The 13,114-nt window shown below is 44.3% G+C and overlaps 1 long non-coding RNA gene across 4 annotated transcripts in view; it reads right to left on the minus strand.

Annotated features, from left to right (window-relative positions):
• The window catches only part of LOC306664948, a 37,811-nt gene extending 25,132 nt beyond the window's left edge, over positions 1–12,679 (minus strand). For all 4 annotated transcript variants that reach the window (XR_013764873.1, XR_013764874.1, XR_013764875.1 and 1 more), the window contains exon 1: positions 12,556–12,679. This is a non-coding gene — a long non-coding RNA (uncharacterized lncRNA). The remainder of the gene's footprint in view (positions 1–12,555) is intronic.
• Positions 12,680–13,114: the final 435 nt, after the last annotated feature.

Consider the following 13,114-nt stretch of genomic DNA (forward strand, 5'->3'; position numbering starts at 1 on the left):
GAAGTTTTAAACTGATTGTCAATTAGTCAATGAGCTATGGCAGGCAGTGTATTTCTGGGTAATTAGTGTGTGTCTTAGGGGGGTTATTTGGCATGAGGCTGAGGGCAAAGTAATTTGTATCTCCCAGGAAGTGCAATAATTGCCTCAAGCTGAACTGCTTGGAAAGTGTATTAATTCTATTAGGAAACATTTATGTTATTTTATATGGCATCCTGTATATTCATGAAATGTACTCATAAGCCATGAATTATTCATCTTGGAGGTTTTACCATAAAAGTATGGCATCAATGATAACCAAGGAAAGTAGGGAAGAGTTGCTTATCCAGTTAAAAACCTCATGAATTGTCAGAAAAGGTGCACTTTGGGTGATGAAATCCATCTCAGGAACACTGGATCCAAGCAGGATAAAGAGGTGGTTTTGAGAAAGATAAGATCAAAGGTAAGTTCATTTGCTCAAAACTAGCTTTTCAGGAAGCCAGCAGGCCTTCTATTCTGGGTTTTGTAGCAGTCTGTGAGATAGTATGATTGATCTTGGTGTTTTGGGGCACTTGCTTTCCCAAGGCTGTTTAGGAGGTTCAGGGGAAGACAAAGTTAATCATTCTCTAACTCATTCATCAAATGTTTACAAATGAACGTTCAGACAGACTAGTTATCCATTGTCCCATAACAATTTACTCCAAATTAGTAGTTTACAACACACATTCATTATCTCACAGCTTCTGTAGGTCAGAAATCATGAATGAGTTAGCTAGGTCCTCACATTCTCTCACAAGGCCATAATCAATGGATCAGCCCAGAGTCTGTGGCGTCCTCCGAAGGCTCTTCTGGAGAAGGATCCACTTGTAAACTCAGCTCTAAACCCTCAAATTCTTGAAGGTGTTTGTACTGAGAGTCCAAGTTCCTCAATGGATGTTGACCAGAAGACACCCCCAGTTCCTGTCACATAGATCTTTCCAATATAGAAACAGTTTTCATCAAAGTGTGCAAGCCAAGAATGCAGAAGACAGCCTGTTAACAAGGCAAAGGTCACAGTCATTACAGAAACTTCATTACAGAAGTAACATTCTATTACCTCTGCCATAGTCTATCAATTCAAAGCAAATCTCTGTGCTCAGATTACAATGAAGGAGAGGGAATTACACACGCATGTGAAAACCCGGAGTGGAATCTTTAGGTCTGCCATGACACCTGCCTACCACACCCACCCTCTGCCTTCATGGCTTCCTAGTCTACCAGCAGCTCTGGAATCTGACAGGGAGTAACAGGAGAAACTTAATCCAGGAAGGATGAGCAAATGACATTTCATTTGAAGCCTCAATAATGAAGAGTGTTTTTTTGTTTGTTTGTTTGTTTGTTTCCCCCTCTGAGGGGCCCGGGATTCTAACTGTGGCCCTTGCACATTCTAGGCAAGCACTCTCCAAAACAAGCTATTTCTTCAGCTCCAATCAATAATGAAGAAAAGTTAGGTACAGAGTTGGGGATGGGCATGACATGGCAGAGGGATGAAACAAGACCTGAGTGTCAGGGACAATGACAACCAGGCAGGTGTGGCAAGGTGAGGCTGGAAAAGTGGGCAAGGGCTAGATGGTGCTGGGTTGGAGGTCAGGATGAGAAGGTGAATTTTATTCCAAGTACAAGGGGGAAGCCACTGGAGGGTTTTGGTACAGAGTGGCATGACCTAATTCACCCTAGCTGCTGCACAGAGAATGAACTAGAAGCAGAGAGAGCAGATAGGAGCCTCCCCTGGCAAGAGGTGGTGATAACCAGGCTAAGGTGTCCAGAAAGATGTGGGGAAAGGATGCATCTGAGACGTGCTTTCAGAGTCTAAAATCAGCTTCCTTGGTGAGAATATGTGCACACCAAGTGGCCAGCATCATCCCTGGTTCTCCTTTTTGTCCATTTTTAAGAGAAATAAAGAGAAAACTGAAGAAATAATCCTGTAGTCATAGTGGGAAGAAGAAGGGGTGGATGGAGTAAGAGAGCCGAGGATGAGGAAAGGCAGCGGATGGGGGCAGATGGAGCGCTGTCTGAGGGAAGGTCCTACCCCTGCACTCCAGCTCCATCACGAGGGACACATCGCTTAGTTTCCATGCTTCTATTTCCTCTTCTATAAAAATACCTGCCTTTCAGGATTCTGGAAAGAATTAAATTAAATAACCTCATGGAGAGCCTGGTAATTTTCTGCATGGTTCAGTATTTCACTTTGCTCAGATTTTTACTCCATTGCCACAACCTCCCTGACCACCCCATCTGAAAGTGTCTGTTCAGACCCTCCCCGACTGTAGTCTGCCTCCTAGAGCTGACCACTATCGCATCGCTTTCTGCACCCTACTTTCTCAGGGCCTGGAAGAGTTCCTGGCACATAGTTGTTCCTCAGTACTTGCTGCATGTTGCAGGGTGCAGTTGCTGGACAAGGGCATCCTGCTCAGGTTGTCCCCAGTGTTTCCTGGTCTATCACAGACAGTGCAAAATAACCCATGTGGGACACAAAATAAGTCACAACCACTCACGTATCTGAGTATAACTTGTTTAGGACCTCATGATGTACAAAAGTCTTTCCTTGACCCCCCTGTGTTAATCCTCCCAGCCAGTCCTTGAAATAGGCTATGTCCCCATGTGCAGATAATGTAATTGAAGGAATAAATAAACTTCTCCAAAGTCCAGAAACAGTGGACAATGGAAAGCAAATCAAGACCTTGTTTAGTATGAATTCACTTCCCAGCAGCAAAAAAGTGGAAATGTTCCCCCCGACTCCCCAGCAGGTGTACCAGCCAGCTTCTGCTGGAGTCCTGCACCTGGCCCCCTAAAGTGTCCCTCACCCTGCACACCTCCATCTCCTGCGCTCAGAGGCAGCTGCTCTACAGTTGCTGTGTGTGATACACACAAATGCACCCAATGGAATTGCTGGCAGTCAGACAGCCTGTTTGCTGGCCAGCCTACTTCACATTCCTGACTTCCTTCTGTCTTGTAGAGGAACTTGCTCATGCCTCATTGCATTTGTCAGTTGAGTTTGATTAACCAACATAGACTCCTGGCCTTCCCTTTGGCTCACATACACTCATCAAATGAGTACCAAGTGTCTGTTTGGTGTCAAGCATTGTGCGCTGGGACTCAAGTAGTCAACCAGATGGACAAGCTCTCTGCCCTGAGTTTTCATCCAGGAAGGAAAGGACCTTAAGAACAAATCTTGACTCAGTAACATTGTGGTGGGCACCATAAAGGACAGGTACAGGATGGAACAAGGGCATCAAAGGAGGGGTCATCTGGCCAGCTTGGGATTGGGGAAGGCTTCCCTGAAGAAGGGTCATTACCCAGACATGAAAGACAACTAGAGTTACTCAGACAAGAAAGTAGAAGAACACCCCCGGCACAGAGAACTGTCTACAGAGCCTAAAGCCTGAATGGGCTTCTAGAAACTTCAAAAGTGAAAACATAAACAGAAGAAGCACAAAAGGGCCTGGCATCAGATGATGCAGGAGAAGGGCAGCAGCTAGGAGGAGCTAGGCTACTCCCCTCTTCCCCTAGACAAGCCACCACCTCAGTCTCACTTGATAGCTTTAGTAGAAACATCATGGTACTAACTGGTACCTAGAGAGATGCATAATTACATCTCAGGTGGTATCTTGACCAAACTTGTCAAGAGAAGGTGTGTCGCTTCTGTCTTTGTGATACAGAATGGGTTTGTGAAATGAGCCATTTGTGTCTGCTCAGCATTCATGGACTTGCAAATGTGGCTGAGTGGATACAATTTGTCTGTGGCTCCTTCCCAGGCAAATGCACCTTCTGCTCATGGCAGTGGGCTCTGATATAATGTGTTTCTGGAAGCTTTCACCTGTGGTCACTTTTCTTTCTCAGTTCCTCTTGGTTGGTGGTTCTCAGTGAAGCATAGTGGAGGCTTAAGGGATGTTTCCAGTTGCTTCCAGGATTGGGAAGCATGATTGCATTTATTGGGCAGAGACAGCTCTGGACCTTCTGCAAGTATGGGACAAAGAAATGTCCAGTGTCCCACATGATTTGAAATCCCACCAGAGATGGACATAGGTGAAAAACCTACTCGTAGTTTCCTGAGACTGGAACCTAACTATGTTTTTCACATAAACACATTTTTTGCACAGTTTCATTCTATACTCAAGGCTCTAATAATGAAATTACAGTGCAAATTGGTGAAAGGTCTACTTTGTTTTCTTTAAAACTTTCCTCTGAGTTTGTTGTTGTTTCCAAAAGTCGCATCGTGGAATTTGAGTCACCTATAAGACACCTCTGTATAAATTTGTCTTTGAAACTGTCACATTCACAGTAATTATGTATATATGTTGTGTTTCAAAATGTCAATTCTTAAGATAGTATCAATATTCTAGTTAATGTATTTATTTCACTCCTCTTAAGTCTAACGTATTCATTACAAGATGAGCAAAGCATCACATGCTTCCTTATGTCCTAGTTCCTCGCTACTAGAGAGCAGTCCACAAACCAGAAACTCTCCAGCATCATGGTGGAGCGTGCTAGAGAGAAGGATCTCCTCTCCAGACCCCCAAATCTGAGTCTGCATTTCAACACTATCTCCAGATGATTCATGTGCACATAAAAATTTGAGAAGTTCTCTTCTAGATCCTCTAGGCCTGAGCAGTGGGAAAAGTATTCTTTTATTATAAATTACTTTCTTTCATTTCTCCTCTTTATTACCATTAGGATACTACATAAATTTTTTAAATTATATGTAAAGATGCATTATATTATCAATGAATTTCACCTCAAGAAACTAATGGGAGTTATAGAATATATTTTAATGAAAGAGGGTGTTGAGCTTGATAGGTTGAGAACACTGCCCCAGGATTCCCAGAATTCAATAGTTGGCCGTGAGGAACTGCGGAGTATCTAAATGAGAATAGAACATCAGGGTCAAATTTCTCTGGACTTGGCCATTTATAAACTCTAATGACTCCTAAATCTGTATCCCCAGCTACTAAATAACAATGTGTCTTGCCCTCAGAGCACCCTGGATATATTCCTGCCTTCTAATAAATATTGACTGCATTACAGAATAAGTGTCCCACTGCTGCTACAAGGTCAAGCCACACTCACTGACTTAGTCTAGAAACAACCACTGATCCCCTTCTGTGGGTGAAGCAACCTCCCAGGACAGGGAGGAACAGGAAGACAAAGCCCTCTGCAGAGCTTCCAGAAGAGAGCTAAGAGGCTCACCAACAAGAGGCAGAGTTGGAGAGTGGTGAGCGCACCGATGGAGGCACAGACAAGAAGGGACACCATGAGAGCGTGAGAGAGACAGAGAGGACTTAAGGACGATGGAAAGGTCACTGAAAGTCAACCTAGTCGCCTACAACCACCAGGAAACCCTCTCTGGCTCCCCAACATAGCTATTTAAACCTTCTCTACTCTCCTCAAACCTGGGTTGCTAGGTCCTCATTTGACCTTGTTTCCTTCTTCTCAAAGTCAAATGAGTGACCAACTGGGAACTCTTTGCAACCCCCACCTCCCTTTCCCTGCACTTCACCAGCTCTTCCCCTGCTTTCCTACTGTGACCATGGTAGGGTTGTCCTACTCCTTGGTCAGGTTCCTGAGCATCCCATCCCTGCATTCCACCACCTCCTCAGATGCCTCTCAACTGTGTGGATCGTTCCTCCCCCACTGGGAGGTCAACATCACACACGTTTCAATAGGCCCCAATGTCATTTTTCAACCATCAAGCTCACCATCCACTCAAGCTACCTGTCTCCACTCTCCTTTTCAACCGAACTTCTTTAAAAACAAAACGCATGCACTCTATTCCCACCTCCTCAACTCCCATTCACCCTTCAACCGCAGCTAGCTTCTGATTGTATCACTCGTGGGAGGTGCTTGCCCACACCACCAACAACCAACTTGCTACCAAGGCCATCTAACTCCTCTCTACCTTTATCATGCTTGAACTTTTGGTAACATTTGCCACTGTGCACCAGTCCCTCAACATAGCCTCTTCTCTGGGTTTACATGCCCACCCCCTGCCTGACTTCCCCTGCCTCTCTGACCTCCCTCTCCTCCTCAGCCTCTCAATGGGCACCATCTTAGAAATGCAGGTGTTCCATTGAGTTCTCTCCAAGGTTCTCCTGTCTCTCATACATGTTCTCTGAGCTTGGTCATTTACATTCTGTAATGACTCCCAAATTTATAGCTCCAATCCAATTCTCTCTTGGACAGACTTTAAGGAAATTCCACTTAGATGTTCTAAAGTAACCTTAAACTCAAAATATCCAAAACTAAATTAATTCATCATCTCCCACACCAAGGAATGCTTTTCTTTCCTTGACCTCTGTGTCAGTGCATGGCACCCATGTTTCCCATCTGCCCAGCTAGAAACTGGGGCCTCATCTTTGATTCTTCCCATGCTACCACACCCAGCCAGGCACCCATAAACGCATGCCTTATCCTGCAGTCAGTGTCACCTCACCTGCCACTCTGGCCACCTCACCATCACGGTCCCCTCATTGTCTCATGATAGTCCAACACAGCGAACTTAGCTCTTCTGCTTCACTTCCTTCCCATTCATCCTCCAACTTAGACTTGATCTTTCTGAATTATAAATCTGATCAAGTTATTCTTGTCCCCCAACTTCCAGAAGCTCTGATGAATGTCTATTGCCAAAAGGACCAAACCAAATATCCTAGTGAATAAGGTTCTGAGAGAAGAACATGGGGCACCCTGATGGCCAAATATTGCTCAGAATGTCTGTAATGCAGTGCTCTTCAAGGAGAGGAGGAGAGGAGCTGGGGAGGAGCATGGAGCCCGGCAGGAAGGGCCTTGATTCCCAAAATAAGGGGTCTAAACTCATCCAAGAGCAGTGGAAAACACATTCTGACAAGGTTTTAAGAGATTATCCATAGATAGCACTTTTGAAGTCTCACATCACCTCACCTCTGCTCCCCTCTTATTGCAACCTCAGCTGCAGCAGACAGTTCAGTGGGAGTACAGAATCCCCTTGATCAAGTCCAGTCGCAAGCATGACCCACCTCAAGCTGATACCATGTCCATTTCCTCTCTCTGTCTCAGCGACTTCTCCAGCACAAAAACTGTCACCAGACATGTAAAAATGCCATGGAGAATTACACATACACACACACACACACACACACACACACACACACACACACACACACACTCTTACTTCCCAACAGCTTCAAAGTAAGAGAAAAAGAAAAAGGCAAGGCTGAGTGCTATTGCTCATGCCTGGATACCTGGGAAAAGGAGGGTGCCCCTGGCAGAATCATGAGAAGCCTCATCAGGGGACGGAGGCAGCTGGGGACTATCAAGTCAGTGAGCAGAAGAAAAGAGAAGGCAGGTGACCAAGTCACGGGAGAGGAGCAAGTAACACAGGGTCCTCAACCTGCAGGAGACACAATGTGGGAAGGACACAAGAGCACTCTCAGAGCGTGTGAAGACCTGGCAGGGAGTGGAGTCCAGAAAACGGAGGAGAGAGAGGACTATGAGCAAAGGGTGGAAAATCCCAAGCAGGCGGATTATGGCTCAGACTATGTGAACACTCTCCAATTCCTGCATTGACTGGGAGGGAGGGAGGGAGCCGCCCATCGGGATCCTGGGGCTCCCAAACCGGACGTTCAGGAGGAGGGGTCCAACTCTGAATTCTAGAGGAGGCTGCGCTGAAGAAGGCAGCAACCAGCCTGAGGGTCTAGAGCTCTCTGCTCCAGCTTCCATTTTCCTCGCTCTCATTTCCGATGCTACCGTCTTCACATTCATGGTGCAGCCTCATCCCAGCTTTGGCCTCAGAAGCAGCTGAGCAAGATGAGGGAAGAAGAGATGCTTGCCCCAAGGGCCCTCCACTCACTGCCCTCTCTAGGGACCTCTGCTCTCTATTGGACCTTCTCTCAGAGTCCCAGCCCTGGTCTCCCTCCCCTGCCCTCCCAGTGTGCCGCCTCCCCAGCTTTCTGCCTCTTCAAAACTTGGCTGCCCACATGCCCTGCTCTCAGGGTCCAACAGTCTGATTCACCGAGTTGTGCTCTTGATTTTATTTGTTCAGCTTTGGAGAGACCAAAGAGCCAGGGTCCACTGGTCAGGTGGGCTTTTGGCATCCCCTCAACATACCGTGCACACCTTGACCCCCTGATCTCCCTCACCCTGAAATCTTCATGAATCTTTTCCAACAGTGGTTCTTGGAAAGAACAAAGATTGATTCCCCTTTTGGGATCAGATGATGTTGGTCAGCAATGTGGCCATTCTTGTCCTTGTATCCTTTTAAGGACAAATAGGGACCTTTGGCCTCTGACTCAAAATATCGGTTGGGAAAGCAATTCTCTCTCTCTCTCTCTCTCTCTCTCTCTCTCTCTCTCCTCTTTGTGTAAGACAGAAAAAGAGGCGGGGGCAAAGGCAGAAAGCACTGTCTTCGAAGCAAATTGGCAAATTCATGATCTAATCTCTGGGACAAAAGTTTTTCTGAACAATTTCCAAACAAAGGGAAATTATTTCAGGTCCTTCATTCAATAAATACTGTTTTTGAACACCTGCAGTGAACTGAGCACTAAAGGAGACTAAAAAAAGTAATTTTCCCTGTCCTGGGAAGAAGAGACACACATAGAAAGTCAAGTGACAATATAGGCAACAGGATTAGGTGAGGGCCAGGTGACTGAACAAACCAGGAGCCTTTAAACCCTAGTGTACTTAAGAATTCTTGGGATATGGAGTCATTAAAAATGCAGGCTCCTGGGCTGTACTCAGGAGATCAAATCTGATAGGTCTCTGGTGAGTCCCCAAAATCTGCATTTTCAATAAACTTCCATATGATTCTCATGCTGATGGTTCACAGATCACCTCTGATAAACACTGGTCTAGCCAACAATTCTCTATGATGCTCAGACAGGAAGGAAAGCCTGCTGGGCAGCTCAGGGCAGAGCTATTTTGTGTTTAGACATTGAAAAGCTGACAAGGAATCCTTTTCATTCCTCCTCTGCACGGTCGAGTGTCTTGAAGGGGAGCCAATGCCCTGCCTTTATGCAAAGGATGTACATTGGTGCTAGGAATAAAACAGATGCGTACAGCTAAGTTCAGGGCTGATGAAACCCATTCATCTGAATCTGATTCAGATCCTTTGGATGCTGAAAGGTGGTGTTATGACTCACTGAAGCTTTCACATCTATTGTTGTTTTTTTCCTGGGTGGCTTTGCCAAGGACCTTATAGATATCATTATTTTCAGATTGCTGTTATTACACACAATCTTTTTGAATAAAATACTACTTTGTTTTTATCTCCTTAGAGCAAGACCAAGTTTCAGCTGCTTTCTTATCTTTTTATGTAAAACAACCCCAGCAATGAAGTCTTAGATAGAAGAAAAACTGGGGGCAAAGATACAGAGAGTGAAGGCTGACCTAACAGCTAGTACCAGTTCCCTGTACACAGGCCAGAAACTGGGCTTAAACTGCATCATGAGCAAAGAAAGTTTGATTTAAGAAAAGGAGTTTCTGCAATTCAGCAGGAATGAGTGATTGACGAGTAACTCTATCTAGAAACTGACAGATTGTCAAACCTGCCTGCTACCCCTGGGTCATTTCAGCCCTGGAATTTCTGGCCCAGTGAGAGCAAAGTCATTGCTTTCTCCCTCAGTGGGTTTCTCTATCGAGTGCTCAAAAGACAGAAATATCTGCAAGCTTTTTGAAAGCCACGGGCAAACTATAAAATTCTGTGCATTGTGCCTGCATCAGGCTCCATCTCTCTCTGCACAGCAGCTCAAGTTGTAGTTATCAGGCTATTTGAGGCTCACTGGTGGGTGGCACTTTAATGAGCAGATTATAAATTAAAATTCAAAGGATGTTTGATGGCAAATGTTCTGCTGATCTGGGATCTGGCCTTAAAAACAGACACTTAGCAGAGGTCAAGTAGAGGGAAGATACCTGCCTGATTTGCTGTGGCCTGAAACCTGGGTTTATGCTGACCAACTCATTCTGTATGGGCCTAGCCTCCAGAGGGTGGCTAGATATACTACAGGATGCCCAGGTAAAGTCAAGTTTCATTAAAAAGAACAAATAACTTTATATATATATACATATATATATATATATATATATATATGCCCCATGCAGTATTTGGGATAGATGTATATTGAAAAATTTATTCATAGTAAGTTTATGCATAATAATAAAATTTATTTATAATAAGCTTTTCTGAAATTCAAATTTAACTCAGCAGCTTATAGTTATATTTGCTAAATTTGGCAACTCTGCCTATCACAGTGGCTAAGTGCTATACTTCCCTTGGCTCTTATTCAATGTCCAGACCCCCACTTGGCTTCTCAAAGTTGGATTTCTATGACTTTGGGACATCATGGGTGGAGAAGAGGACCCTGTAAGGTAGAGTTCTCAGGCTAGTTATACCTGCTTCTGACAAGAATGTAGGTGGATGCATGTTGCTGCCCCCCTTGTCCATGGATATGTCCTAAGACCCCCAGTGGATGCATGAAAAGTGTGGATAATATCAATCCTCCATATGCCATGTTTTTATACATATATACTAATGATAAAGTTTAACATATAAATTAATCGCATTAATGATTAACAACAGTAACACTACTAATAAAAGAGAACAATTATAACAATATGTTGTAATAAACATTACATAAATGTTTGTGCTTTCTCTCATGCTATCTCTCTATACCTATGTCAAAATATCTTATTGTACTTTTACTTTTTCACTTCTAGAAAATACTTTACAACCTCTCTTTGGCATATTCAAATTTCTAACATCATTACTATTGTGCTTTGGAGTCATTACTAAATAAAATAAGAATTACTTAAACATAAGCACCATGACACCACAACAATCTGATAACCAAGAGGGTTACTAAGTGACTAACCGGCAGGTAGCATATATAGCACGGAAACACTGGAAAAAGGGATGGTGAATCATGGTCCAGATGGCAACGGAGAAGGACGGTGTAAGACTTCATCATGCTACTCAGAACAGTGTATTATTTAAAACTTATGAACTGTTTATTTCTGGAATTTTCCATTAATATTTTCTGACAGCAATTGACCACAAATAAACTTCCAAAAACAAAATCACAGATGGGGGAACTACAGTATATTTCTAAAATTTCTCTATAGGGCAGGATTGGCCTGACAGAGAGATCCTCTGTTCTATGGCCAAAATGTCCCAAAGTACAGCCCATGGCATAGCCTGACTTTACCTCCTATGTTCATCTTAAAAACTGAGTGTGCCCAGTTCTCTAGAGGAAACAATCTGCCAAAACATTTTTGAGCTTCCACTTCTGATCTATGGCCTTGATCCCTAAGAGTATACAGCTGACCAAAGCCTCCCTTCAAGCCATGCTTTCTAACGCATGCTTCCTGTTCTCCTTTGCTCTGTATAGTCCCAGAGGCCCTAGAGTATTCATTTACCTGCTCACCCTTCTTCTCTTCCCTTACACATCCTTGGCAACCTGACCTCAGATCTGAGCTACTTGTCCTGATCACCAAATGGCTATGTTATTGGGATTAGGTCTAGACTCTGAAACCTGCCACCTCCGTCATCCTGATTCCCAGATCCTAATGACTGCTCTCAGAGAGATGAGATATTAAACTATTTAGCTTCTGTCCCTCCATACCATCTCCTGGAGCCACGAATTTTATGCTCTGCCGACATGTTACATGAATAGTGCTTCCCTGGTTTCCCCAAAAAGTTCCCTTAGGTCAAGTGTGGTGATACACACCTGTAAGCTCAGTTACTCAGGAGACTGAGGGAGGAGGATCACAAGTTCAAAACTAGCCTGAGCAGCTTGCAAGACTCTCTCTTAAAATAAAATTTAAAGAAAGGGCTGGGATATAGCTCAGTGGGAGAACACTTGCCTAGCACATAAAAGGCCCTGGGTTTGTTCCCCAGTACTGCCAAAACAACAACAAAAAAAATTCTCTTAGTCAAGTTCAACCACTCTGTGCTAATTCAGGATTTTGTGACCATCCCATGCTTACATGCTCTTCCTTTGACCTTGGCAGCCAAAGTATGTTGGTGTAGACCCACTGGAAGACCCTTGAGAGATGTGGCAGTTCAGACTCCTCTTCTGCAGGCCTTCTGATGTGGGAGGCTGCCCATGTAATGGTCTGTCCTCCTGGCAGGCACCGTTTCCCCATCCCCAACAGTTCTGGGTCTGGTCTCTGGACCCTCTCTCACCCCATCGCTAAATACATCATCTACAAATATATTAGGAATTCCTTGGGCAGCGGAGCTCTGCTTTGATAAAGGGATGAGGTAAGGTCATTTTCCACCCTGTTATCCTGAAAAAGCATAAACCTGCCAAGTTTAGGAGACCGAATCATCTTCTAAGCAGACAGCATCTCCTCTCTGACCCAGTTCTCTCTCAGAATCAGGGAAACCAGCTCCTCAGCAGCAACAGACAGGCTGCTGTTTCTGGATGTTATTCTCCAGGGCTGAAGCCACAGTTGTCCTGATTGGGCCTTTGCTTATTATTTAATTGTTTACCTTGACACACAGGTTTGTCCCAGAGGGGAATGCTTAAAAAGTGGTATTGGCGGTATGGAAAGAAATGCAGCTCAACTTACCTCAGCCTCCTCCAGCCAGACTCCTCCCAATTATTCTGCAGGCTTCTTTGCCCTGAGGGCAGTTTGCAGCTCCAGGGGACTGGAATTGGCTTTTTAAAAAATTCTTTCCTCTCTGTGCCCCATGTGAGGGGGCATTGTGTGTTCTCTAAATAATAAGCCCAGCTTTGTGTGACCTAACTGGACAGGGCCCTTTGAGAGACTTTTTAGTTGCAGAGAGCAGTCAGCTGCACCCTAGGAAACCAAGAAGTTTCCAGACCAAGGAGAAAAGTCTGTGGCAGCAAGACTTTTTTTTTTTTTTTTTCCATAAGTATTGTGAACTCATTCCTTTCTCTCTCTCTCCTCCCCACTGGTATTAGCATAATTAGGTAAAAGTGCAACAGAAGAATCCAAAGTTATATTTTGGATTGAATAAATAATAGTATTTAATCAGGTGCTCCCCAACCCCACTCCTTATCACCAAAATAACAAACAAGCAACAGATGGTCTCAAAGCACTTAGTAGGTGCAAAACATTGTCATCCATTAAGGAAATTAATTATCATATTTATTGATTTCCTACT

This window comes from Sciurus vulgaris (assembly GCF_902686455.1).
Source record: "Sciurus vulgaris genome assembly, chromosome: 6".
In the NCBI taxonomy this organism is placed as follows: domain Eukaryota; kingdom Metazoa; phylum Chordata; class Mammalia; order Rodentia; family Sciuridae; genus Sciurus; species Sciurus vulgaris.